The sequence below is a fragment of the Mustela erminea genome, chromosome 8 (assembly GCF_009829155.1).
Source record: "Mustela erminea isolate mMusErm1 chromosome 8, mMusErm1.Pri, whole genome shotgun sequence".
Classification (NCBI taxonomy): Eukaryota; Metazoa; Chordata; class Mammalia; order Carnivora; family Mustelidae; genus Mustela; species Mustela erminea.
In genome coordinates, this window is record NC_045621.1 from 111928585 (window position 1) to 111953744 (window position 25160).

At 43.0% G+C, this 25160-nt stretch overlaps 1 long non-coding RNA gene across 2 annotated transcripts in view; it reads left to right on the plus strand.

Annotated features, from left to right (window-relative positions):
• LOC116596825 overlaps positions 1–25160 on the plus strand; it is a 243962-nt gene that overhangs the window by 111964 nt on the left and 106838 nt on the right. For both annotated transcript variants that reach the window (XR_004288327.1, XR_004288326.1), the window contains one exon: positions 21630–21747. This is a non-coding gene — a long non-coding RNA (uncharacterized LOC116596825). The remainder of the gene's footprint in view (positions 1–21629; positions 21748–25160) is intronic.

Sequence of the window (25160 nt, forward strand, 5' to 3'; positions counted from 1 at the left end):
ACAATTGGGAAGGGACTCTCATCAAGACCCCCTCTTCCTGTCCCTCATAAATTGTGCTGTGACTGAGACGTGGATGATATAATTCATACCAATGCATTCACGTTTAGAGCCTTGATTTAAGAACGTCCACATGGATATGACAAATGGCTAGTGTGTAATTTTTGTTAGCAGAATATATGCCCCCAGAATCCAATATGTTTCTTAACCTCATACAATTAATAGAGGCCAGTGTGAATTTGCTTGAGACCTAATATACCGTAACTCAGTTTGTACTTTATAGCTAAACTCTGGAAATGAACTAATGTCACCTCAGAGCTACAGATTTCCAAATATCTGTGTTAAGCTATTAGAAATCAGCCTGCCTTTTGCGGGGGAGAAAGGGGATCGACCTGAGCTTTCCTTTAGAGCTTATTGGGTTTGCTGGTTCTTAGATGTGGAAAGGAGCAATGCCAGTCAAATGAGGGAGGCCAGTCTGGGCACACTCTCTGGAGGTCTTCCGTCAAGGAGGATTGTCATGTCTTAAACTTGGATTAGTTTGCCTACATACCAAACATAGACTTTCCTAGGGGTAAACTAGAAGATTCCCCACAAGCAGTGAGGTCCTTGTCGGCAGAGATTGTTTTCATCTTCGTTCCCCAAACCCTGGCCCCTGGCAAAGGTCTGGCCAAATAGAATGGCCTATTGACCACCGGATCTTGAGGGAAGCTTTGTGGCTTGCTTGGTCTTGCTTGGCTCCAAAGCCGAAGCTTCAGTCTGTGTGAGTGGCCTCAAAACAAGAATTACAAAATGGTTCTGGTGTATGTGGCAAACATGTGGTGGGGGGTGGTGTCTTGGCTAAAGCTGAGAAGTAAGCAGCCGCATGACCAACCTCCATATGTCGGTCTCTGAGTTCCTGGGAAGAAGTGAGGAGCTCTCTGGGGGTATGAGGCTGGCTCTGCCTGGATGGATTGTACTTTCCTCACCTGAAACATGTCTTTGGTCTTTGTCTTTTTCATTCTGCCTAATTAGATAGAGAGACTTTTCTAGAGGCATTGGGTCTAATTCTATGATTTGGATTGTGACAATAGCTAGCACATGGTTGGCACTTCCTAAATGTTTAATAAATAATATCACAATTATCCTAAATAATATCCTAAATAATCCTATCCTATCCTAAATAATATAACAATTATCCTAATTATAGCTCTTCTGCTTGATGACAGTTTCTGCCTTCCTCCCTCCCACGCACTGCCAGCTTTTCTGAGGGTTTCTTCCTTCCCCTTTGCCATCTTCACAACTCATTGACCACGATTTGAGCCTTCCCATTGCTCTATACCTCCCTGGAGGGCTCTTACAACTGTCATGGACAGACACAGTTCCCTTCTCTTCTAGGATTCATGCTCTTTCTTTTGCAGCACTTGTGAGCAACCACAGGGACCCTTGCCCAGCTCACAGGAAGACCCAGAAGGAGAGTCAGCCTCCCTTAGTGTGGAGCTTGAATGAAAATCTTTTCTGGGATGTTCAGAACAAGTGCCAGCTTCAGAGCACCAAGCAGGCACCAGCCCATGGAGACCTGTATCCTCCCAGGGTGTCACAGGCAGGGTGGGTAAAGCTAACAATTACCCATAGTCCTACTGCCTTCATTTGAAGACTGCATGAAAAGTTTGGAATTAGCAAGTTCTTTGTTGCTGCTGCCAAAGGGCTTGGAAACTATCTTATTATTTCCCTCCTAAGTGAAGTCTCTCTTCATGGATTGAGCAATGGGAGGCTGCTGTTTAGGTTTTGCTGGACTATTACTGGATTTCTGAATTTTTTGTAACCTGAATAGTAACATTTCAATGGAAATATGTGTAAGACGTTTAAAAATGTGGCTATTATTTGAGCCATAATTGAGCTTTTTGTGTGAGCTTTTTCCAAATAAGCAAATCTTCATATATTCATTTAGAAGAGGCTGTATGTGATTGTGAAAGGTATGTGTGGATGTCAACTTTGCTGGGACACAGTATCCCAATATTTTGTCAAAAGGTATTCTGGGTGTTTCTGTGAGGGTATTTTTGGATGAGATGAAAGCAGATTGCCCTCTATAATGTGAGTGAGCCTTGTGCAATCAGTTGAAGGCTTGAACAGGACAAAAGGTGTCGCTCTTGCCAGCAAGAACGACCCGGAGACACGGAGTGACAAACTTGGGAATCTTTATTGTTCTCCCTTTACCCGGATCTTTACCCCTATTTATATCCCCTCTCCTCCCATCAGCAGACTGTACATGTGAAAGGAAGCCTGATAGCATGATAAAAAGCATGCAGTGTCCTGGGCTACCTGTTCTGGGCATAGCCAATCATCTTTCAGGTGGTGCGCAGGTCCTCTGTCTGGCTGCAGGCGCAAGCGCCATGTTGTCTGCTATGTACATAGCTGCCCCCAACAAAAAGGCTGACCCTCCACTCCCTCAGTAAGAGAGAATTCTTCACATTAGATGGCCATGGAACTGGAACTGGGACACCAGCCTTTGGTTCTACAGCATTTTCTATTCTGCAGATTTTAGACTTGACAGCCTCCAAAATCACATGAGTCAGCTCCTTATAATAAATCTCTCTCTCTTTCTTCCTCTATTTCCTATTGGTTCTGTTTCTATGGAGAAAACTGGCTGATACACTGTGTGATAATATGGAAAAAGCTTGGGATAGCTCCTCTATTTGGGACCCTTGGGCAAGTCACTGAATCTCTCAATCTCTCTGAGCTTGAATTTTTCTCACCTGAAAATAGGGGACTCTATCTTACAGGGTAAGATTTTAGGAATTGGGTGCTCAGATAATATTAAGTGGTAATGCCCTAATGATCACACAGAGAAGACATAAAGGAAAGTAGATCACCTTTTCTTTTTCCAGCCTGTGTTAAGCATCAGGTTTAATTAAACCTAAATCTGCTGCTATGGAGGACACAGATCTCTCCTTCCATACCTTCTCTGGCAGTGGCAGCTGCAGACACTTACTGTGGCCCACTCTGGGCAGGTGACAGCTCTCTGGTACATTATGCCTTTACTGGGAGACATTTCTGGGTGATCCAGTGGCCTTGTTTTCCATCAGCCATGTCCACTCTTTCCCATATTTCACCTGCTTTTAGACACTGTGTTCCAGCCCTTTTAAACTCTGTTTTCTACTCTCCAGGACAATGACTAGCTAATTCATTGGCCTAATACTCAGAGAGAGGAGAAGGAAAGCCCCATTCCTGCTCTTTCTAGATGTTGTTTCTAATAGTGATGCCCTGGAGACTGCCATGTGGCATGAGTCTGCACCCACTGGTGTCACTACAGGGAAGGGACGGGACATTGTCTCCTCTGTCCACTGCATGACCACTCACCTTTTCCAAACCCTGCCCTCTCTGGCCTAGTCTGCAATCCTCTATTTGGCTTCTTCCTTCTCCTTACTCTTGTCTAGCTCAGCTATTCTCTACAGCCATTCTCTACTCAGCTATTCTCTACAAGTCACTTGAAGTCATCATTTGAAAGTGCAAATCTGAGCATTTCATCCCCATGCTGAAACCATCCACTGTCTTGTTCCCAGAGACATGACCAGAATCCTTGGAGGTCTGTGGGGCCATGAAGGACACAGCCCTGCCCAGCCACAGCCTCTCCCACACCACCTCTGGCTCCCCTGGTGTGTCCTTTCCTTTCCATGCAGAGGCTTCACATGGGTTTTGTGTTAGAGACTCTTTCTGATCATCTGGGTCTAATGTTTTAATATTTTCAGTGATATAGGATTTTTTAAGCTTTTTATTCTTTTTGAGTCTATTTGGTAAATTTTATTTTACTAGGAGTTTGTAAATCGTTTATTTGCTTTACTATTTTTACATTTTTGCTATATCTGTAGTTCTGTCCCATGATCAATCCTGACATTAATGTCTCCTTTTATTAATTTTTGGTTATGCTTGTCAGAAATTTGTCTATCATGTTAGCTTTTTCAATGAAACAACTTTTGGTTTTTAAAAAACACTCTTCATTTTCTATTGTACCATTTCTTTAGTCATTGCACTTATTTCCTTCCTTTTTGGGTATGTTTTGCTGTTATTTTTCTAACCTCTTTGGTTGGACATTTGACTCATGAAATTTTTAGCTTTTATCATTATTATTAATGCAAATATAACATACCAGCTGAATCCTACTTTAATTGCTTATTTTTATTTTCTTAAAAATTTATTTGACAGAGAGAGAGAGAGTGAGAGAGGAAACACAAGTAGGGGGAGTGAGAGAGGGAGAATCAGGCTTCCTGCTGAGCAGAGAGCTCCATTCAGGGCTCCATCCCAGGACCCTGGGATCATGACCTGAGTTGAAGGTAGACGCTTAATGACTGAGCCACCCAGGTGGCCCAATTTGCTTATTTTTTAGAAGAGTTACTGATGTAGAATTTCTCTGCAGTAACATTTTTCATTTAAAGTTATACTTAATTGAGTTTTGACCAATATATATTCTTGTAACCAATAACATTAAAGATATAGGACATTTCTACCACCCCCAAAAGTTCCGTATGACTCCTTGTAATCACTGTCCTCCACCCAACCCTAGCCTTTGGCAACCACTGATCTGATTTCTTTCTCTTTATTCTGCCTTTTCCAGAATGTCAGATAAATATAAACTCACAGTATTACCATTTTGTGTTTCATTCCTTTCATGCACTTGGTAATTTGTGAGATTCATACATACCATTGCATGTATCAATAGTTCATTTCTTTGTATTGTTGAATTGCTGAATAATATCCTGATGTTTGCCTATATCATAGATATGTATGGTTTCATTAGTTAATAAACATTTGGATTGCTTTCATTTTTGACTGTTCTGAGTTGAAGTTGCTCTTCATGAGGACCAAACGCTTTCTTTCTTCTGAGCAAATGCACGGAAGTAGAACTGCTAGGTTGTATGGTTAAGTGTATGTTTAAATTTATAGGTATCTTTCAAACTGTTTTCCAAAGTGGTTGTACCATTTGCATTCCTACCAGCAATGTATGAGAATTCTTCTTTTTTTTTTTTAAGATTTTTAAAAATTTATTTGTCAGAAAGAGAGAGAAAGAGCATGAGCATACAAGCAGGGGGAGCAGCAGGCAGAGAGAGAAGCAGGCTCCCTGCTGAGCAAGGAGACTGATGTGGGACTCGATTCCAGGACCTTGGGCTGAGCTGAAGGCAGACACTTAACTGACTGAGGCATCCAGGCATCCTGGTTTATAAGAATTACTGGTTGCCTGACATTCTTGCTGGTATTTGTTATGATTATTCTTTGTAATTTTAGTCATTCTAGTCCATGTGTAATGGTATTTCATTGTAGTTTTAAATCCATTTCCTGTATTGAATGAATTGTGTCTCCTCACCAACTTAATATATTGAAGTCCTAACTCCCAGTATCCCAGAATGTGACTGCATTTGATGATCGGAACCTAAAAAAGAGGTGATTAAGTTAATATGAGGTTGTTAGGGTGGCCCTAATCCAATCTAACTGGTGTCCTTATAAGTGGGGGAAATTTGGACATATCAAGAGACAGTAGTGATGCCTACACATAGAGGAAAGGCCAAGTGAGGACATTCAAGGAGGCTTTCTGCAAGCCAGACAGAGAAACCTAGGAGAAACTAACCCTGCTGGTACCTTGATCCTGGTCTTGGAGCCTCCAGAACTGTGAGAAGTAAACTGCTGTTGTTCAGGCCATCTGGTCTGTTTATTTGTTATGGCAGTCTGAGCAAACCAATACATTTCCCTAATGAATAATGTTATTGTTTGTTGTTGTGTGCCATTTATATATCTCTTTTTGGTGAAGTGCCTGTTAAAATATTTTGCCCATCTTTAAAAATTGTATTGTTGGTCTTATTATGGGGTTGTAAATATTCTTTATGCATTCTGAAAAGGTTCTTTATCAGATATGTCTTTTGAAAATGTTTTCTCCAAGTCTATGGCCTGACTTTTCATTTTTTAAAGTGGTGTCTTTCAAAACCAGATTTTGATTTTGAGAAAGTCTAACTGATCAATTTTTTAATTTATGGGATAGAATTTTTAAGTCTTATTTTAGTAATTTTTACCTAATCCAAGGACCCACATATATTTCTCCTGTTTTCTCTTTATGAGTTTTAGCTTTTGGTTTTATATTTTGTTTTATGCTTCATTTCAAATTGTTTTTGTGTGTGCATATGGTACAAGAGTCATAATGCATTTTTAAAATGAGGATATCCAGTTGTTCCAGGATCATTTGTTGGAAAGACTGTCCTTTCCCTATTGAATTACTTGCATGCTGGTTGCAGATCATGTATGTGCAGACCTATTTTTGAACTCCCAGTCCTATAGTAGTGGTCTCTGTTGTCTATTCTTATGACAAGACCACATGGCATTGACTAGTGTAGCTTTATAGTAAGTATTTGGGTCAGGTGTAAGATTCTTACAAATTTTTTCTATCTCTCTTTTTTTAAACTGTTGTGGTTATTCTAAGATCTTTTGCTTTTAAATAAAAATTTTAGAATGAGCTTGCTAATTTTAGAGGTTCTTAATGAGTTTGTCTTGAATATGGATCAATCTGGGGAGAACTGCCATCTTAAACAATGTTGAGTCTTCCAATCCACATGTTACATTTCTCTGTAGTTTTAGGTCTTATTTAATTTCTTTTATCAATTTGGGATTTTTTTTTTTGCATACAATTTTTCACATATTTTGTTAGATTTATCCCTAAGTATGTGATGTTTTTAATGCTGCAATAAATGATTTTTTAAAATATATTTTTAGGGGCACCTGGATGGCTCAGTCCTTAAGTGTCTGACTTTGGCTGAGGTCATGATCCCAGGGTCCTGGGATCTAGCTCTGCATTGGGCACCCTGCTTGGCAGGGAGTCTGCTTCTTTCTTTCCCACTCCCCCTGCTTGTGTTCCCTCTCTCTCTGTCAAATAAATAAATAAAATCTTTAAAGTGTATATATATATATATATATGTGTGTGTGTGTGTGTGTGTATACATGCGGGCACACACACACACACACACACACACACACATATATATATATATATACATATATATATATATATGTATATATATATATATAAATTTCCAGTTGTTTTCTGCTGGTTTGTAGAAGTGTAGTTGAATTTTCCCTAAACTTCCATTGCTTTCCCCTCTCAAGGTAGACTCTCCCTGGCTCTTTGCAGTGGTGGACAGGACACCTAGTTTTTATTCCTTGTGGGAGAGGGGTCAGGGATTAGAACACCCTTCTGATACTGGTGTGTGTTACTTATCTTTTTTTTTCTTTCAAAATTCTCTTTTAAAGGCTTTGATGAGGTCTTGCTCACAGTGGCTAGATGTGAAGGAAAGGCAGAGCCCCCCAAACCAGTGTCTTTCCTGTCCTTGTCCAGCTCTTCCCTACATAGGGTCATAGTGTCACCTCCCAGACTTAGTTCCACTGATGCAGAGTGTCAGAAGAAAAGACTGCAGTGATAGCATCAGCTCACCAAGAATGCAAGCCTGAACCCAGAGAGCTTTCTAAAGACACTGCGGAGAAGAGGTACATTGAGCTGTTGATGAAATGATTTATTTTACTTGGCTTGGGACAAAAGGAAATTCTATTTTGAGGCAGATTTTTTAGGTAAGTTTATTATGGAGACAAAGGTATTCTGAGATTTGCAATAAAATGCAACATCTGTAGGAATAAATAATAGCCAAAACACTTACATAAATGGTGGCCCTGAGAAGAAGGCTTTTTGATGGCAAATCTTCTTCATCAAAAGCAAAATCTCTTTCTCATGCCTGTATTCCTCCTTTGCCTGGGCCTCAGGCAGGCAGAGCTCATCGGCAGACTGTTTCTGCTCTTTGGAGTACATGTCTGCTGTCATTCTTCCAGATGAAAGACCACCTTCTGATCCTTCTCAGCTGACTCAGAAATTTCTTCTCTGCATCCTGGTGGGCCCAGTGGGCAGGATGAAGTGGTCTCCTTTCTGCTCCTGGATTTCCTGGTGATCAGTACTCTGTTGGAAGAGGCTCACACATCTGTCTCTCTCCTTGGATGAAGTACTGGCATCCATCACCACAGGGTTTCTGATGCCTCCACAGTGACGAGCATGAGTCATGTTCAACAGATAGAAATAGGACGTTAGAAGGCCAAGCATTTTGGAGACTTGGTTGGACTGGATTTCTAGACTCTGAACACCTTCCTGTGACAAGTATTCTTCTGGACCTTCTAGGTGCTGGATGGACAAATACTAGCTTGACAGCTCTGGAATTTTCAGGGATGGGGTTGCAGAGAACTCATGTAAATGGAGCCTACTATGCAGCACAAACATGGTGAGGAGGGCCTGTCTTCCTCCTGGGGCCGCTTACATGTTCCCAAGCTCTCTCACTGCTGGTCTATCTGATCTTCCACCAGCCCTGGCACATTATAGGCAGCCCCATTCAAAATAAAGAAATTGGAATTCACATCACGAGGCTACAAATTTGATCACTGGGAATGAAACCCATGTCTCCAGCCTCATTTTTCAGTGCTCTTTCTAGCAGCAAGCAGGGGCTAGAGATGGGGCAATGTGGCAGAGTGAACAGACAGTTTCCTTGGTCAGCAAATCTAGATGCATCCCCAGCTCAGTCACCTAGCTGAGTGACTGTGGGTGAGTGACTTCACCTTTCTACATCTCAGTCTCTCCATCTGCATCAAAGGTATAATGGTGTCCATCTAATAAACTCAAATATGTGTCACTTGGAGGTTTCACATAGGACATAGTTGGAGATCAATAACATCTATACTTTTTTGTTTACTCTGGCTGCCATGTTTAAGAAGGGACATTGCCTATGGGTACAGTGCTCCAGAAGGATGCCTGGAATTGTGGCAGGTGGGAAGGCCAGACTCTACTGTGTGCACCTGCAGAGAGCAGATGAGGAGTGACACATGCAAATGCACCTGCATCCTTGCAAAGTTCAGAGCTTGGATCTGGTTTCAGGGGTCTGGATTGTGTTCAGGAGCACCCAGAGGGCTGTAGAGTTGGCTTTTGGTAGTGAGTGTGCTGTCTATGGATGTGCTCAAGCAGAGGTTTCATGAACACTCACTGGGAATGTTGGGGAGGGAGTTTTGGGGTTTGTGAGTTGACTAAACCCAATAGTCCCTAAAAGCCTTCCCAGACCAAGCATTTTTAAAAAAAGATTATATTTATTTATTTGACAGAGAGAGATCACAAGGAGGCAGAGAGAGAGGAAGGGAAGCAGGCTCCCCGCTGAGCAGAGACCCCCAACACAGGACTCGATCCCAGGACCCTGAAATCATGACCCAAGCCAAAGGCAGTGCCTTAACTCACTGAGCCACCCAGGCGCCCCCAGACCAAGCATTTTTATTCATTTCTGTGGTAAGCTGAACAATGGTACCCACAGATGGCCACATCCTAATCTTCTGAGCTGTGAATGGGTCATGTTAATGACAAGGGGGAAGGAAGTCTGCTAATCAGCTGTCTTTAAATTAGGGAGATTCCTGGATTATCCAGGTGGGCTCAAGGGTTCACCAGGTTCTCACAGTGGGAGAAGGAGCTCTCTGAGCTCTCTGCTCAGTGGGGAGACTGCTTCCCTTCCTCTCTATCTGCCTGCCTCTCTGCCTACTTGTGGTCTCTCTCTGTCAAATAAATAAATAAAATCTTTTTAAAAAAATGCTTGTTCTGGGAAGGCTTTTAGGGACTATTGGGTTTAGTCAACTCACAGTGGGATTGGGAGACAGAAAATAAGAGTCAGACAGATGTAGTGTGAGGAAGAGTTCACCCACCTCTGTTGGCTTTGAAGATAGAAGGGGGACTGTGGACCAGGGAATGTGGGCAGGCTCAAGAAGTGGAAGGGGCAAGGACACAGACCCTATCCTACAGCTTTCAGAAAGGAACACAATCTTGGCAACACCTTGACTTCAGCCCAGTGGGACTCATTTCAGGTTTCTGGTCTCTGCAACTATAAGATGATAAACTCATGCTGTTTGAAGCCACCGAGTTTATGGTATTTTATTACAGATGCAGTAGGAGACAAAAACAATTTCATTCCTGTTTAGTGAGAATTTTGGTTATAATGGGAAAATAGCAACTCCTTCAAAATCTACAGCTGTGATAGGCATTTCCAGATGGCTGGGTAAGTAAAAACCAGTAATCGTAATTTGACAGGAGACAAGGGCCATGGCCCGAGCATGGAGGTCTGAGAAAGGCAGCTCTATCATTGGTAGGTCTGAGGCAATTCAAAGTGCTCTATTGCTAAGCTTCGGAAATGGTTTAACAAATAATACAATAACAAAAGTATTGGATCTTGTGTATAGAATGATGGATAGTTCATGAGCTAGGCCTGGCAGCTCATAACAGGATCCCTGGAATGCATCATTTTAGACAACTGCTCGAATGTCAGATCTGCCATGTCCTTGTGGGGCACGCTGGGCATGTTACAAACATTTCAGGGCCTGGTAATGATTGCCCCTCTCTCCTGTGGTCTCTGCAGACATATACATGGTGTACTGCATCTAGAGTGCTTTGTCAGGGCCTGGGTCATACAGCAAGAGTGGTAATTGCCTTAAACCATGGCCCTGTTCTCCTGCCCTGTGCAACTGTTAAAGGAAAAAGGAAATCTGTGACACTTACTGAGGACAGTATGGCAGACTTCATTAAAGGGAGGGTGGGGGTTAGATGATGGGTGTAGGGACCACTACCATGGAGTGTTGCATCGGAGACAGACATTGGACTCAGCCCTGACTACAGTCTGGGCAAGTGGGAATGTATAGCCAAGAAGCAGAGTGGGAGGCAGTGGTTGGGAAATTACTAAGAAGTAGCACTGGGGTGGGGGTTGGGATTTTTCTGGCTAAACCAACCCAAGAGGACTCTTGCTGAAAGCAGGCCAGGGTGATTGGATCTCACCAGGGGACTGTGGGGGATAAGAAACCTGATTAGGTATTGAGGGTGGTCAGGTACTAAGGGAGGGGATTCTGGTTAAGCTGACCTAGCAGGATCCTTGCTAAAACTGGACAGTGCAGAGAGGATCACGGAAGTAGGCCTAGTTGAAAAGGTCAGATGAGCCTGGGCAGAGCTTGGCCAAGGACAGAGTCTATGCCACAGGCAAAGCTGTTCCCCATGCCAGCGGGGTAGACAGGTCTACTTGGGACTGGGACAAGAGGCTAGGCCTGAAGAAGAGCTTCCCTGGTCCTGGCACCATGTCAGAGCCAGGAGGTCTCCAGACCTGCTCTCCCCGCTGAACAATGGATGGTCTGGCCAGAATGTCTCAGCTGTATCTAGTGCCATTGAGGTCTCTTTCACTGTCCTGGTGGGTAAATGCAGTTGTATCATCACACAAAGTCCACTATTCCCCAGGATCTAAATGCCCAACAGTGACAGGAAGCCTGAGGCTTGTCTGCATCTTGCCATATGTCCAGCTATGTGGAAAGCACTGGTGCCTGTGTGAAGTGGTGACAATTTACCAAGACTTTCTGGGGACAGAGAAAGCCTCTCTTCTCTGTATCTGCTTTATGGGGTTTACTAAGGTTTGTAAAGGCTAGCACCGAGTCACCCCTGGACTTGAAAAGTCCTTGGTAAATGGCATGTGGCAAAGATTCAGGAGAAATGGGATCTCTTCCTGCTTGAGCTGTCACATCAGAAGGCAGCTCTGGGCCCTCCTCTTCCATGTTCTTTTCATCTGCTCACAGGGCCTACAGGTTCTGCTCCATCTCATGCACAGAATCCCTATGAGTCATGTGTCACTTTGGGAAAATGCCAAGGAGTCAGAAAGGGGAAGGAGGAGAAACAAGGAAGGGAATCAGGTGATCTTTAGGGTCAGAGCCACAGCTTGTGAAAAGTCTTCCATTTACATAAGGTCCCTGAGTGCCTGGTACTTTATATTGGCTACCATGTTCAATTCTTACTACTTTTCCTGTGCCCTTGAGCATAATGTGCTCCATTCCTTGGTAAGGCTCAGAGAATAGCAGAGGTTTGCCCTGGGACACACAGCAAATGAATGGCAAAGCTGGGAATTCAAGCCCAGGCTTCTTTCAGTCTCAGAATGATGCTCATGACTTCTCTGTCTCATGCCATCTAGGTGGGCTTTACTAGAAGTGAGAGTCCTCCCCAGGCAGCTTTGAAAAACCTGTGCTAGTTTGAGGTGGGAATAGCAGAGTCTGGGTAGTTGGAAGGAGACTCAGCTCCTCCCACATTTTTTAAGCTTATCTTGGTGGCAGATGCTGTACTTGGTCCTGAGAACACAGACTTGCAAGCTCTGATCTCTGTCTGAAGAGCTCATGGCATGCTGGGGTGAAGGGAGACAATCAAGAAATTGCTACAAGAAGGAGTGGCAGTGGACCTTGAGAGTATTGAGTAGGACTGCTGGTCCCACAAAGGGGCTGGCAGGACAAGACTTGAGGAAGAAGGGGCCAGAGGAGGGAAAGGAGTGAGGAGGGTAAAGGACCCAGAGAGAAGCAACGTGCATTGGGAGGCAGACATAGGTTGTCAAGGATCATGTGGGTCGAAGATTATTTGACCATAGTGTTGAAGGTCCATATCTGGGCTCTCTACTCTGTTCCACTGGTCTATGTGTCTGTTTTTATGCCAGTAGCATGCTGTCTTGGTGATCACAGCTTTGTAGTAGAGCTTGAAATCGGGTAATGTGATGCTTCCAGTTTTGCTTTTCTTTTTCAACATTTCTTTAGCAATTCGGGGTCTCTTCTGATTCCACACAAATTTTAGGATTATTTGCTCTAGCTCTTTGAAAAATACCGGTGGAATTTTGATCAGAATGGCATTAAAAGTATAGATTGCTCTAGGCAGTATAGACATTTTAACAATGTTTATTCTTCCGATCCAAGAGCATGGAACGGTCTTCCATCTTTTTGTGTCTTCTTCGATTTCTTTCATGAGTGTTCTGAAGTTCCTCGAGTACAGATCCTTTACCTCTTTGGTTAGGTTTATTCCCAGGTATCTTATGGTTCTTGATGCTCTAGTAAATGGAATCGATTCTCCAATTTCCCTTTCAGTATTTTCATTGTTAGTATAGAAGAAAGCCACTGGTTTCTGTACATTGACTTTGTATCCTGCCACATTACTGAATTGTTGTATGAGTTTTAGTAGTTTGGGGGTAGAGTCTTTTGGGTTTTCCATATAAAGAATCATGTCATCTGCAAAGAGAGATAGTTTGACTTCTTCATTACCAATTTGGATACCTTTTATTTCTCTTTGTTGTCTGATTGCTCTTGCTAGGACTTCTAATACAATGTTGAACAAGAGTGGTAAGAGTGGGCATCCTTGTCGTGTTCCTGATCTCACTGGGAAGGCTGCAAGCTTTTTCACATTGAGGATGATATTTGCTGTGGGTCTTTCATAGATAGATTTAATGAAGTTGAGGAATGTTCCCTCTATCCCTATACTTTGAAGCATTTTTATCAGGTACGGTTGCTGGATTTTGTCAAATGCTTTTTCTGCATCTTGAGAGGACCATGTGGTTCTTCTCTCTTCTCTTATTGATTTTTTCTATCACATTGATTGATTTGCAAATGCTGAACCATCCTTGTAACCCAGGGATGAATCCCACCTGGTCATGGTGGATAGTCTCTGAAAAATAATCTGAGGGTTTTGAAGGGGCAGAGGGTGGGAGGTAGGGGGAGCCTGGTAGTGGGTATTATGGAGGGCACATATTGCATGGAGCACTGGGTGTGGTGCATAAACAATGGATTCTGTTACACTGGAAGGGAACTTAAATAAAAAGAGATATAATACAGAAGTCAAAAAACTGGAAAAAAAGAGGAGTCAAGATGGTGGAGAAGTAGCAGGCTGAGACTACTTCAGCTACCAGGAGATCAGCTAGATAGCTTATCTAAAGATTGCAAACACCTGCAAATCCATCGGCAGATCAAAGAGAAGAAAAACAGCAATTCTAGAAACAGTAAAACAACCACTTTCTGAAAGGTAGGACTGGCGGAGAAGTGAATCCAAAGTGACGGGAAGATAGACCCTGGGGGGAGGGGCAGGCTCCCGGCAAGCAGCGGAGCAACGGAGTACAAAATCAGGACTTTTAAAAGTCTGTTCCGCTGAGGGACATTTCCAGAGGCTAAACCGGGGCGAAGCCCACACGGGGTCAGCGTGGCCTCAAGTCCCGCAGGGTCACAGAAGGATCGGGGTGTCTGAGTGTCGCAGAGCTTGCAGGTATTGGAGCGGGAAAGTCAGCTGCAGAGACAGAGCTGACAGTAGGCTCACAGCTCGGGGTTACCTTGAACCGGTTGCAGGCTCGGTGAGCTCGGAGCGCGGCCAGAGGTCAGGCAGACGGGAGTTACTGGGCGCTATTCTCTGAGGGCACACTGAGAAGTGGGGCCCTGGGCTCTCGGCTCCTCCAGGCCAGAGACCAGGAGGCCGCCATTTGTATTCCCGTCCTCCAGAACTCTATGGAAAGCGCTCAGGGCACAAAAGTTCCTGAAAGCAAACCCTAGCAGATTACTCAGCCAGGCCCCTGATAAGGGTGGTGCAATTCCGCCTGGGGCAAAGACACTTGAGAATCACTATAACAGGCCCCTCCCCCAGAAGATCAACAAGAAATCCAGCCAAGACCAAGTTCACCTACCAAGGAGTGCGGTTTCAATACCAAGGAGAGCAGCAGAATTCCAGAGGAGGAGAAAGCAAAGCATGGAAGCATGGAACTCATGGCTTTCTCCCTGTGATTTTTTAGTCTTGCAATTAATTTAATTTCTTTTTCTTTTTCATTTTTTTTCTCTTCTTCTGCTACATTTTTTTTAACTTTTACCCTTTTCTTTTTTAAACGTTTTTAAACTAGTTTATCTAATATATATATTTTTTCTTTTTTATATTTTTCTTTATTCATTTTCTTTTTTAAATTCTTTTCTTTTCTTTTTTCTTTTTCTTTTCATTTTTCTTTCTTTCTTTCTGAACCTCTTTTTTATCCCCTTTCTCCCCCCTCACAATTTGGGATCTCTTCTGATTTGGTTAAAACATATTTTCATGGGGTTGTTGCTACCCTTTTAGTATTTTCCTTGCTCCTTCATATACTCTTATCTGGACAAAATGACAAGACGGAAAAATTCAACACACAAAAAAAAAAAGAACAAAAGGCAGTACTGAAAGCTAGGGACCTAATCAATACAGACATTGGTAATATGTCAGATCTAGAATTCAGCATGACAATTCTCAAGGTTCTAGCCGGGCTCGAAAAAGGCATGGAAGATATTAGAGAAACCCTCTCGGGAGATATAAAAGCCCTTTCTGGAGAAATAAAAGAACTAAAATCTAACCAAGTTGAAATCAAAAAAGCTATTAATGAGGTGCAATAAAAAATGGAGGTTTTCACTGCTAGGATAAATGAGGCAGAAGAAAGAATTAGCGATATAGAAGACCAAATGACAGAGAATAAAGAAGCTGAGCAAAAGAGGGACAAACAGTTACTGGACCACGAGGGGAGAATTTGAGAGATAAGTGACACCATAAGATGAAACAACATTAGAACAATTGGGATTCCAGAAGAAGAAGAAAGAGAGAGGGGAGCAGAAGGTATACTGGAGAGAATTATTGGGGAGAATTTCCCCAATATGGCAAAGGGAATGATCGTCAAAATTCAGGAGGTTCAGAGAACGCCCCTCAAAATCAATAAGAATAGGCCCACGCCCCGTCATCTAATAGTAAAATACAAGTCTTAGTGACAAAGAGAAAATCCTGAAAGCAGCCCGGGAAAAGGAGTCTGTAACATACAATGGTAAAAATATTAGATTGGCAGCTGACTTATCCACAGAGACCTGGCAGGCCAGAAAGAGCTGGCATGATATATTCAGATATATTCAGAGCACTAAACGAGAAAAACATGCAGCCAAAATACTATATCCAGCTAGGCTATCATTGAAAATAGAAGGAGAGATACAATGCTTCCAGGACAAACAAAAACTGAAAGAATTTGCAAACACCAAACCAGCTCTGCACGAAATATTGAAAGGGGTCCTCTAAGCATAGAAAGAGCCTACAAGTGGTAGATCAGAAAGGAACAGAGACAGTATACAGTAACAGTCATCTTACAGGCAATACAATGGCACTAAATTCATATCTCTCAATAGTTACCCTGAATGTTAATGGGCTAAATGCCCCTGTCAAAAGACACAGGGTATCAGAATGGATAAAAAAACAAAACCCATCTATATGTTGCCTCCAAGAAACTCATTTTAAGCCCGAAGCCACCTCCAGATTTAAAGTGAGGGTGTGGAAAAGAATTTACCATGCTAATGGACATCAGAAGAAAGCAGGAGTGGCAATCCTTATATCAGATCAATTAGATTTTAAGCCAAAGACTATAATAAGAGATGAGGAAGGACACTATATCATACTCAAAGGGTCTGTCCAACAAGAGGATCTAACAATTTTAAATATCGATGCCCCCAACGTGGGAGCAGCCAACTATATAAACCAATTAATAACAAAATCAAAGAAACACATCAACAATAATACAATAATAGTAGGGGACTTTAACACTCCTCTCACTGAAATGGACAGATCATCCAAGCAAAAGATCAACAAGGAAATAAAGGCCTTAAACGACACACTGGACCAGATGGACATCACAGATATATTCAGAACATTTCATCCCAAAGCAACAGAATACACATTCTTCTCTAGTGCACATGGAACATTCTCCAGAATAGATCACATCCTCGGTCCTAAATCAGGACTCAACCAGTATCAAAGGATTGGGACCATTCCCTGCATATTTTCAGACCACAATGCTCTGAAGCTAGAACTCAACCACAAGAGGAAGTTAGGAAGGAACCCAAATACATAGAGACTAAACAGCATCCTTCTAAAGAATGAATCGCAAACCGGCAAATTAAAGAAGAATTGAAAAAAATCATGGAAACAAATGATAATCAAGATACAACGGTTCAAAATCTGTGGGGACACAACAAAGGCAGTCCTGAGTGGAAAATATATAGTGGTACAAGCCTTTCTCAAGAAACAAGAAAGGTCTCAGGTACACAACCTAACCGTACACCTAAAGGAGCTGGAGAAAGAACAAGAAAGAAACCCTAAGCCCAGCAGGAGAAGAGAAATCATAAAGATCAGAGCAGAAATCAATGAAATAGAAACCAAAAAAACAATAGAACAAATCAACAAAACTAGGAGCTGGTTCTTTGAAAAAGTTAATAAAATTGATAAACCCCTGGCCAGACTTATCAAAAAGAAAAGAGAAAATACCCAAATAAATAAAATCATGAATGAAAGAGGAGAGATCACAACTAACACCAAAGAATTACAAACTATAATAAGAACATACTATGAGCAAGTCTACGCCAACAAATTTGACAATCTGGAAGAAATGGATGCATTCCTAGAAACATATAAACTCCCACAACTGAACCAAGAGGAAATAGAAAGCCTGAACAGACCCATAACCTGGAAGGAGATTGAAACAGTCATTAAAAATCTCCAAACAAACAAAAGCCCAGGGCCAGACGGCTTCCCGGGGGAATTCTACCAGACATTTAAAGAAGAACTAATTCCTATTCTCCTGAAACTCTTCCAAAAAATAGAAATGGAAGGAAAACTTCCAAACTCATTTTATGAGGCCAGCATCACCTTGATCCCTAGACCAGACAAGGATCCCACCAAAAAAGAGAGCTATAGAGCAATACCCTTTATGAACACAGATGCGAAAATTCTCACCAAAATACTAGCCAATAGGATTCAACAGTACATTAAAAGGATTATTCACCACGACCAAGTGGGATTTATTCCAGCGCTGCAAGGTTGGTTCAACATCCGCAAATCAGTCAATGTGATACAACACATCAATAAAAGAAAGAACAAGAACCATATGATACTCTCAACAGATGCTGAAAAAGCATTTGACAAAGTACAGCATCCCTTCCTGATCAAAACTCTTCAAAGTGTGGGGATAGAGGGCACATACCCCAATATTATCAAAGCCATTTATGAAAAACCAACCACAAATATCATTCTCAATGGGGAAAAACTGAAAGCTTTTCCGCTAAGGTCAGGAACATGACAGGGATGTCCATTATCACCACTGCTATTCAAATAGTACTAGAGGTCCTAGCCTCAGCAATCAGACAACAAAAGGAAATTAAAGGCATCCAAATCAGCAAAGAAGAAGTCAAATTATCACTCTTCGCAGATGATATGATACTATATGTGGAAAACCCAAAAGACTCCACTCCAAAACTGCTAGAACTTGTACAGGAATTCAGTAAACTGTCAGGATATAAAATCAATGCACAGAAATCAGTTGCATTTCTCTACACCAACAACAAGACAGAAGAAAGAGAAATCAAGGAGTCAATCCCATTTACAATTGCACCCCAAACCATAAGCTACCTAGGAATAAACCTAACCAAAGAGGCTAAGAATCTATACTCAGAAAACTATAAAGTACTCAAGAAAGATATTGAGGAAGACACAAAGAAATGGAAAAATGTTCCATGCTCCTGGATTGGAAGAATAAATATTGTGAAAATGTCTATGCTACCTAAAGCAATCTACACATTTAATGCAATTCCTATCAAAGTACCATCCATCTTTTTCTAAGAAATGGAACAAATAATTCTAAAATTTATATGGAACCAGAAAAGACCTCGAATAGCCAAAGGGATATTGAAAAAGAAAGCCAAAGTAGGTGGCATCACAATTCCGGACTCCAAGCTCTATTACAAAGCCGTCATCATCAAGACAGCATGGTACTGGCACAAAAACAGACACATAGATCATTGGAACAGAATAGAGAGCCCAGAAATAGACCCTCAACTCTATGGTCAACTAATCTTGGACAAAGCAGGAAAGAATATACAATGGACAAAAGGCAGCCTCTTCAATAAATGGTGTTGGGAAAATTGGACAGCCACATGCAGAAAAATGAAATTGGACAATTTCCTTACACCGGACACAAAAATAGACTCAAAATGGATGAAGGACCTCAATGTGAGAAAGGAATCCATCAAAATCCTTGAGGAGAACACAGACAACAACCTCTTCGACCTCAGCTGCAGCAACATCTCACTAGGAACATCACCAAAAGCAATCGAAGCAAGGGCAAAAATGAACTATTGGGATTTCATCAAGATCAAAAGCTTTTGCACAGCAAAGGAAATAGTTAACAAAACCAAAAGACAACTGACAGAATGGGAGAAGATATTTGCAAATGTCATATCAGATAAAGGACTAGTGTTCAAATTCTATAAGGAACTTAGCAAACTCAACACCCAAAGAACATATAATCCAATCAAGAAATGGGCAGAGGACATGAACAGACATTTCTGCAAAGAAGACATCCAGATGGCCAACAGACACATGAAAAAGTGCTCCATATCACTCGGCATCAGGGAAATACAAATCAAAACCACAATGAGATATCACCTCACACCAGTCAGAATGGCTAAAATCAACAAGTCAGGAAATGACAGATGCTGGCGAGGATGCAGAGAAAGGGGAACCCTCCTACGCTGTTGGTGGGAATGCAAGCTGGTGCAGCCACTCTGGAAAACAGCATGGAGGTTCTTCAAAATTTTGAAAATAGAACTGCCCTATGACCCAGCAATTGCACTACTGGGTATTTACCCTAAAGATACAAACGTAGTGATTTGAAGGGGCACGTGCACCCGAATGTTTGTAGTAGCAATGTCCACAATTGCCAAACTATGGAAAGAACCTAGATGTCCATCAACAGATGAATGGATAACGAAGATGTGGTATATATACACAATGGAATACTATGCAGCCATCAAAAGAAATGAAATCTTGCCATTTGCGACAACATGGATGCAACTATAGCGTATCATGCTTAGCGAAATAAGTCAAGCGGAGAAAGACAACTATCATATGATCTCCCTGATATGAGGAAATGGTGATGCAACATGGGTGCTTAAGTGGGTAGGAGAAGAATCAATGAAACAAGATGGGATTGAGAGTGAGACAAACCATAAGTGACTCTTAATCTCACAAAACAAACTGAGGATTGCTGAAGGGAGGGGGGTCGGCAGAAGGGGGGTGGGGTTATGGACATTGGGGAGGGTATGTGCTATGGTGAGTGCTGTGAAGTGTGTAAACCTGGTGATTTACAGACCTGTACCCCTGGGGATAAAAATATATTATATGTTTATAAAAAATAAAAAATTAAAAAAGAAAACTGGGGAAAAAAAAAAAGAAAGGATCATGTGGGTCTGACATTCTAGGATAGAAAGCTGAGTCATGAGGCTACAGGTAGAAGCAGGACCAGAGGACTTTTGATGCCCAGGCTTTTTAGAGTGGGAAGACTATCAGAATCCCTTGGGAACTTTCAAAATGACAAATGTACATGTTGCCTCTGAGACCAGCTTGATGGGAATCTATGGAGCAACCATCAAGTGCCTGGGAAGGCTTTGAGTGGTGGTGGATATATCTGTGTTAAGTGAGGGATGACATGGGGAGATTGGTCATAGGGATCATCTCGACAAGTGTGAGCCTAACCTGGGGATTCCTGTGGTTACAGACAGGAAGAGAGAGCAGGGCCCAGCCACGCAGTCTTCCTGAGTGTAGACAAGGACAGAACAGGGGATGCTGCCATAGGAATTGATGATAGGATGTTTGGAGAAAACATGTACAAGCTTGGACCCAGATCTGGAGCCTAATATCACCTCTGTTATTTCTTCATTCATGAATTAATTTACATTACCTTCTAAACCTCAGTATCATCAATTATAAAATGGGGATCAAATGTCTATTTGATGGGACTTTGTGAGGATTGAATGAGAAAAATGTGTTTAAAGGGCGCAGCATGGTGCCTGGCATTCAGGAGCTGTTCAGCAGATGGAGGCTTGTGTTAGTTCATTGATTCAACATGGGTCTTTATCAGATTTCATCTTGGAGGTGATGGTCCATGCACTGGAAGTTTTTCTCACTGGAGTGAAGATGATAAATACAAGATGAATATACTACCACTCTCCCTCTCACCTCCCAGATATTGTTAACCAACTAATGCCCTATTTCCTACTGAGCCCAGGCCTGGACAGACACCTTATCCTGAAGCATCCTAGAAAACCATGGTCAGTCAATCAGACCTGAGATCTGGAACCTGGGACATTTGCCAACCCAGAACCAGACCTTTGGTGGATCTGTGTACTTGGTACTTGTCTCTGGTTCCTGGACCTATCTCCATCCTTTTATGCTCTCCTCTATGCCATGGGGTTTGGGACTGGAAGCCTGCAAGCTACATTTCCCAGACAACTTCTTGGCTGCCTTCCAGTTCAGTCCTACTGATGGAAGGCCCTGGCAGGAGACAGGAGGACAGAGGAAGAGAGAAGCCATCTTTTTTCCCCCTTTATCTGCTGAGGCCTCTGGCAGCTATAAGAGGTTCGTTGTCTACCCCTGTCATTATGGCTGACCTGCTGACTGACCAGCAGCAGTAGGAGGAGGGTCCAGTGAGCCTTGGTTGCACTTCACTTATGGGTTCTGGCTTACACACTGTCCACAGGAGTGAGGGTGCCTCACTGCTAAGTGGTGGGGAGAGTGGTTCCAGTAACACCAGCAGGGGTAGTGTGGGCGCTGAGCCTGGGAAGCTTGGTAATCATCATTAGGACTCTGGCTACACTGTTTCTTCTTTTGCTTCTCCAGCTCTAGGAGTATAAACAACTCCTTGAGGTTACTAGCCTCTGGGTAACCTCACCTTCTCCTCTTAATTCTGCAGGTATCCAACACTTTCCTGACTGGTGTTCCATATTACATTCCTGCTCTGTGAATATGACTGGATGCTGAGTGATATAATCAGTATAAACCATAGGCTTAGAAGTTAAGCAGATTTGCTGGTAAGTTTGGACTCTGCTCCTTGCTGGTTGTAACACCTAGAAGCTAAAGGCTCAAATAAGACAGAGCTCATTTTTGTCTCCCATAACTGCCCAAGTTCCAGGACTGCAGACAGCTCTGCTCTGTATGCTAATTCAGGGACACAGGTTCCTTCCATTTTTGTTTCTCTTCACCTCCTTAGGTATTGTTCTTATTCACATGATGAGGACTGGGTTAAATCCTTCCAGGATCAGGTTAATAGTAAGAGGGTTGGGATTGTGGAGGCAAGCATCCAGTTATAAGGTCTTCAGTCTATATGTGACCCTACTTTTCTCCTACTGGGCCCTGCCTGAGTGTAAGGGAGGCTGGGGTGTGTAGTGTCACTGTGCAGCCGGGTGGCAGGTGCAGTTCTATTATTGAAGAGGAAAGGGAGAATGAATTTTGGTGGACCCATAGCCACTTCTTCCATACAAGCTTTGTGATGTGCACAACTCACTTATAATTCTTTCTTTGTAGGGTTGTGACCATGAGTAAGTGAGAATATGCATAAGGTTCTTACTGCAGTGCTTGGTCCCTAGGAGCCCTCACCCAAGGTCATATGATCCATGTCTACACTCGATCTGGGCCCATTGGATCTAATGAATGTCAGCTCTAGGGGGGAAGACCGAGATGTGCCTGCATCTGGTGTCACAGATAGTCACAGGTTCAGTGTTCAATGTGAGCCAAGAGGTGGTGTCTCCTTTTGTCTGTTTATGCATGAGCCTTTTTTAGCCGCTCTTCGGGTTTGTAGTTATAGTCTGCTTTCAAACTGGAGTTCAGGACAAGGAAATTACTTCCTATGATGGAGCAAGTGGTGGGTGAGGATGGGGGCGTTCCCCATCCATCACTGGGGATGAACTGGGGCTTAAAAGATGCGATCTATCACTCCTTTCAAAGGGCTCCTATTCCCAGGCAGCCTGGAAATTGGGGAAACCTGGTCACTGAAGCACTTATAGTAAGTTGCCACTTCCCAGGATGGCTTAGGAGTGGTTGCCATGACAGTAGATTTGTGTTACTTTCTTGCTTTCAAAGGAAGTTGGGCTGCCCAAGAAAATGAGGAAGGCTCCTTCTTGAAGGGTTGGGGCCTTTGTTCCCTGCTTCCCCTCCCCCTCCAAGAATGCATAAGGCCTCATTATTCTGCTTCTGCCTTTCATGGTATAATTTGGATAACAAAAGAGAGGCACAAGATGGATGGGAGCCATTTCATTTCTTGGCATCATGGCCTGAGCATGAACTTGCTTCTCAGGCTTTGATTAATTTGCTCAAGTGTAGGTTCAGAAAGTCAAGTTTGATTCTGCTCCTGTGGGTCAAATGGCTCTCTTTGGTTTCATTTTTGCAACTAACTAAACTAACTAACTAATTGGCTAACTTTCTCCTTCCCTCTCCCCTTGTCCCTTCCCTCCCACCCTACCCTTTCTGTTCTCCCACTTTTCTTCCTACCCCCTTCCCTCCCTTCCTCTCTCCCTTCCTTCCTTCTAAGAACATCCACTGAACACTTTCATGCCGAGCCCTACTATGGCTGAGGTTAGAAAGGTAAATAAGACCCTAAGACTTAATCTGAAACTGTTCATCACCTGCATGTGACATAGACATGAAAAGATGCACTTAGGATAAGAAGCCTCTAAGTGCTATGAGGGAGGCAGGTATTTGCCTGGCTGCTGTGGAAGCCCAAAGTGAGAAGGATCAAGGACACCTGAGGCACACTTGCAAGGAGTTATGAGATGAGTCTGAACGGGAGTGTTTGGGGAAGCAGGGAGTGCCCAAGATTTGGGAAGTGGGGGCTTTAGGAAGGCAGGTTGGGAGGGTATAGAGTAAGGCTGGGTAGTTTGGCAGGATCTGACTGCCAGAGGCCTGACAGTTCAGCATGAGGCATCTGGGGTGCTATCTCCTGATACTTGGGAACCACTGAAGGAGTTTGAGCAGAGGAGAGCTGTGATTAGATATGGTGACCATGTGGAAGGGAAACCCAGAAAGCCCATAGTTGGGAACCAGAGGTGAGCTGGGTGGACCAAAGCTCCAGGGAGGACATGACAAGGAGGACAGTAGTGGCTGGGCACCAGGATGGATGGAGTGTTTCCTCCTTCTCCCTCTGCTCCTATATCCAAGAAACAACAAGCTTCTGTTCTGTATGATGTCCGCACTGGACCCCACACTCTAAAAGTATACCTTTTAACCCTTTCAATACCTGAGAGATGGTGAAGATGCCTCTCCTTATTTTAAAGGTTTTTCACCTTTTTAACTGAGCCTTGTAGAGACTGAGAAACTCACGAATGGCAGAATAACAATGGAAATCTAGGTAAGCTTTACTCCCTCAAAGCCTATGGGCTGCATGGAAACTGGAACTTTCCATGGTACTGCTTCCCATTCTCAGTTAAGTGTTTGCTGGAGATCTGGAACAAGCAAATTAACTCCTCCTCTCCTGCTGAACCCCACAGACTCCTGGCTGCTCAGCCCTAGTGTCTGAGCTGGGCTTACCTGGGGACCTTTGATTTCAACAGCGTCTTTGGGAGTTGTGGGCTTCATCAAATGTGGGAAAAGCTGTGGGAACATTTGCTTCTCTTCCCAAGGGTTAAAATGCCTGTGGTTCCAGAAGTACCTTGAGGAATAAAGCTAACAAAAAATTGCATACCTTGGGTTGGGTGTGGGACCACAGGGCAGGTCGGTCTTCTGTCTCTGTCTGCTTTTCTGCTCATTATATGGTGCTGATATGGGCAATACTATCCTGAGTCTTACCACAATAAGCCCTATTTTACAGATGAGGAAACTGAGGTAAAGAGAAGTGATATACAGCCAGCATCACCAGCTATTAAATGATGGTGCTGGGATTCAGGCAGCTCATAATGGATCAGTCGACCCTCCCTGTGCTTATGGCTGGTACAGACCCTGCCCACACCTGAGCAGCCATCACTGTGGGCTCCGCTGGACTGTTTACTCAGAGCCCCTGCTGTTGGAGGTCAACTCTAGCACCTGATTCTATTGCAGGTGGATAACTTCATAGGTTTTTCTCTGTTGTGTTTAGAGCTCCTCTCTACATCTCAGAGGCCATCTCTGTGAACATAAGGCTCAGGCTTGCTTCCTCCTCTTTGTCTCCTACAGTCTGGTCAGGTCCTAACCTTATGCATCCCTTGGGGCTGGAGATGTCCAGCATAACAGAGGACTGTTAGGGTATGGAGTCGACCACCCCTCAATTAGACAGACAACACTCTGGATAATGCAAGTCACACAGCGAGGTTTATTTCCAGCTAGCTGGGGTCCAAGTATCCGCCCTGCGCAGCGGGTTTCAACAAGGACCCTGAGGACTCAAAGCCAAGGGTTTATATAGCCTTTTCACGACACTTTTGCATAGCTACATACATATCTTGCGGCCCACTTTGACAGTTTAACTTTGTTTAAACTT